The sequence below is a fragment of the Bos javanicus genome, chromosome 5 (assembly GCF_032452875.1).
Source record: "Bos javanicus breed banteng chromosome 5, ARS-OSU_banteng_1.0, whole genome shotgun sequence".
Taxonomy (NCBI): domain Eukaryota; kingdom Metazoa; phylum Chordata; class Mammalia; order Artiodactyla; family Bovidae; genus Bos; species Bos javanicus.
Genome location: NC_083872.1, coordinates 66,637,747 through 66,641,949, shown reverse-complemented (window position 1 = coordinate 66,641,949; position 4,203 = coordinate 66,637,747). Strand labels below are relative to the sequence as shown.

At 43.9% G+C, this 4,203-nt stretch overlaps 1 pseudogene; it reads left to right on the top strand.

The window, feature by feature from the left end:
* The first annotated feature begins 467 nt into the window (after positions 1 to 467).
* Positions 468 to 2,195, top strand: LOC133248929 (T-complex protein 1 subunit epsilon-like; annotated as a pseudogene).
* Positions 2,196 to 4,203: the final 2,008 nt, after the last annotated feature.

Here is a 4,203-nt window from a genome sequence, read left to right as displayed (position 1 = left end):
CTTTACTCACTCTCCTCCAACCCTTCTGCCCCACCTGCTTTTCCTAGAACCACTAAGCTCATCATTGACTCAGCCCCTTACACTTTCTCTTCCTTATGCCTAAAATTCCCTTCCTATACCTTCACATGTCAGATTCCTTCTCACCATCAGGACCCTGTTCAGTGTCATCTTCTGAAAAAGATACATTTTAATCTATCTAAAAGTTCCCCACTCAAGTCACTCTGACCCCCAACTGTGTTTTATTTTATTCATAGGACTAATCATATCTGAAATCATTACTTTATTGTTTGTTTTTTGTCAATTCCCCTACATCTAGAATGTCAGGGACATGAGGGTAGACATTTTGCTTAACTTATTTACTCTAAGAGTTCAGAACAGCACTTAGCACATAGCCTTTGACTATGTGGATCATAACAAACTGTGGAAAATTCTTAAAGGGATGAGAATACCAGATCACCTTACCTACCTCCTGAGAAACCTGTATGCAGATCAAGAAGCAACAGATAGCCCTGAAGAGGAAGGTGGGCTCTGGGTTCTGGCATGGTCTCTGCCAGTTGAGGGAGAGTAACTCTTGCTACTGCATCATGGGGTCCGTGGGGACCCTTGACTTTGACAAATATGGCGGTCCTTTCCTCATCATCAAGGATCAGGACTGCAAGTCTCATCTTACGGTACTTGAGGCCCTCAAATCTCATATAATGGCAGAAAAAGCTGTAGCAAATACAATGAAAACATCACTTGGACCAAATGGGCTTGATAAGACGTTGGTGAATAAGTATGGCGACATGACTATGACCAATGATAGTGCCACCCTTTTAAGCATGATGGATGTTGACCATCAGATCACCAAGCTGATGGCTGAACTGTCCAAATCACAGGATGATGAGATTGGAGATAGAACCACAGGAGTGGTTGTCCTTTGGAAAAGGCTGAGCAGCTGCTGGACCTCCGTATTCACCCAATCAGGATCACCGACGGCCAAGAGCAGGTCACCCGCATCACTATTGAACACCTGGACAAGATCAGCAACAGTGTCCTCGACAACATGAAGAACACCAAGCCCCTGATCCAGACAGTGAAGACCACGCTGGGCTCCAAAGTAATTAACAGCTGTCACTGACAATTGGCCTAGATCACTGTGAATGCCGTTCTCACCGTGGCCAACATGCAGCACAGAGACATTGACTTCCAGCTCATCAAGGTAGAAGGCAAGGTGGGTGGGTGGCTGAAGGACACCAAGCTGATCAAGGGCTTTATCATGGACAAGGACTTCAGTCACCCGCAGAAGACCAGGCAAGTGGAAGATGCTAAGGTTGCAATCCTCACATGTTCATTTGAGCCACCGAAACCAAAGATGAAGTATAAGGTGGATGTGACATCTGTGGAAGATTTTAAAGCCCTTCAGAAGTACGAAAAGGAGAAGTTTGAAGAGATGATCCAGCACATTAAAGAAACTGGTGCTAACCTAGCTATTTGCCAGTGGGGCTTTGATGATGAAGCCAATCATTTACTTCTCCAGAATAATCTGTCAGCGGTTCACTAGGTTGGAGGATCTGAAACTGAGTTGATCGCCATTGCCGCAGGTGGCCACATCATCCCTAGGTTCTCAGAGCTCATAGCTGAGAAGCTGGGCTTTGCAGATCCTGTGAAAGAGATCTCATTTGGGACCACCAAAGACAAGATGCTGGTCATCGAGCAGTGTAAGAACTTCAGAGCCGTCACCATTTTCGTCAGAGGAGGAAATAAGATGATCATCAAGGAGGCCAAGCGTTCCCGTCATGACGCTCTGTGTGTAATCTGCAACCTCATCGGGACAACCGCATGGTGTATTGCAGGGGTGCTACCGAGATCGCTTGCGCCCTGGTGGTCAGCCAGGAGGCCGACCAGTGCCCGGCCCTGGAGCAGTACCCATGCATGCCTTTGCCGAGGGACTGGTGGGCATCCCCATGGAGCTCATGGAGAACAGAGGCATGAAGCCCATCCAGACCACAACTGAGGTCTGGACCAGACACGTGAAGGAGGTGAACCCCGCCCTCGGGGATTGGCTGTCTGCACAAGGGAACCAATAATATGAAACATCAACATGTCATAGAAACCTTGATCGGCAAAAAGCAGCAGATCTCTCTTGTAACACAAATGGTTAGAATGACTTTGAAGATTGACAACATCCATAGCCTGGAGAATCTGAACAGTAAAGACAGAATTTAGAATAAAATGAGGAGTAAGATCCACTACTGTGATTAAATAAATGGGTGTCTTGGGCTGCATCTACAGCTATTTATTGTTAACCTGTATCAGACACTGTGACAACAGTAGCTGTTTGGTAACCATAGTTTCATTTGTTCAAAGACATGAAATTATAGAGGTATGATCTCACAAGGTTTTGTATTTGTTGTATTAAAGGGAACACTTTAAACAACCTTTATATTCTGCTCAAGTTAACAAACATTCACTATAACATTCATTAAATGCCTTAATTGAAAGGGTTTGAGTTGATTTTTTTTAATAAGATGTAGAACCTGTTTTTATCAGCTTTAAATGTTTAGTTTGTTCTCAAGATTTATGTTAACATTGAGGAATATGGGCTTGATCCTATTAAATTTATTTAAATACTGACAAAAAAAGAAAGAAGCAACACTTAGAACAGCACATGCAACAACAGACTAGTTCAAAATTGGGAAAGGAGTATGTCAAGGCTGTATATTGTCACCTGCTTATTTAACTTATATGCAGAGTACATCATGCAGAATGCCAGGCTGGATGAAGCACAAGCTGGAATCAAGATTGCAGGCAGAAATATCAATAACCTCAGATATGCAGATGACACCACCTTTATGGCAGAAAGTGAAGAAGAACTAAGGAGGCTTTTGATGAAAGTGAAAGAGGAGAGTAAAAAAGCTGGCTTAAAACTCCACATTTGAAAAACAAAGATCATGGCATCCAGTTCCATCACTTTATGGCAAATAGATAGGGAAACAATGGAAAACAGTGACAGACTTTATTTTCTTGGGCTCCAAAATCACTGCAGATGGTGACTTCAGTTGTGAAATTAAAAGACACTTGATCCTTAGAAGAAAAGCTATGGCATACCTAGACAGCATATTAAAAAGCAGAGACATTAGTTTACCAATAAAGGTCTGTCTAGTCAAAGCTATGTTTTTTCCAGTGGTCATGTATAGTTGTGAGAGTTGAACCATAAAGAAAAGTGTGAAGTGAAAGTCACATAGTCGTGTCTGACTCTTTGTGACCCCATGGACTGTAGCCCTATCCTCTGTCCTTGGAATTCTCCAGGCAAGAACACTGGAGTGGATTGCCATTTCCTTCTCCAGGAGATCTTCCTGACCCAGGAATCGAACCCAGGTCTCCCGCATTGCAGGCAGACTCTTTACTGACTGAGCCCATAAAGAAAGTCGAGTGCTGAAGAATTGGTGCTTTTGAACTGTGGTCTTGGAGAAGACTCTTGAGCGTCCCTTGGACTGAAAGGAGATCAAACCAGTCAATCCTAAAGGAAATCAACCCTGAATATTCATTGGAAGGACTGATGCTGAGGCTGAAACTCCAATACTTAGGCCAGATGATGCAAAGAATCAACTCATTGGAAAAGACCCTGATGCTGGGAAAGATTGAAGGTGGGAGGAGAAGGAGATAACAGAGGATGAGATGATTGGATGGCATCACTGCCTCGATGGACATGAGTCTGAGCAAGCTCCGGGAGTTGGTGATGGACAGGGAAGCCAGGCATGCTGCAGTCCATGGGGTCGCAAACAGTCAGGTATGACTGAGTGACTGAACTTACTGACTAGCACATAGTAGGCATACTACTTGGAATGAATGAATGAATGTTCAATAAACCATACAAATTGTATGGTAGTTCTAAGAAAGGTTTATGACCAGACTGCACTCTGCTGAAAGTAAAGAACTGCTCATGGAGCCAGTAGCCATCAGCTTTGTAAGCAGATGTTCAGATTTAGAACTAATGCATCCATACAGGCTTGCCTAGGCTACCAGTTGTATAGTCTGTATTAAGTATTAGCTAGCAAATCAAGTTGGAGAAGAATCGAACACGACTGACTGACTTCCCTTTCACTTTTCACTTTCATGCATTGGAGAAGGAAATGGCAACCCACTCCAGTGTTCTTGCCTGGAGAATCCCAGGGACGGGGAGCCTGGTGGGCTTCCATCTATGGGGTCACACAGAGTTAG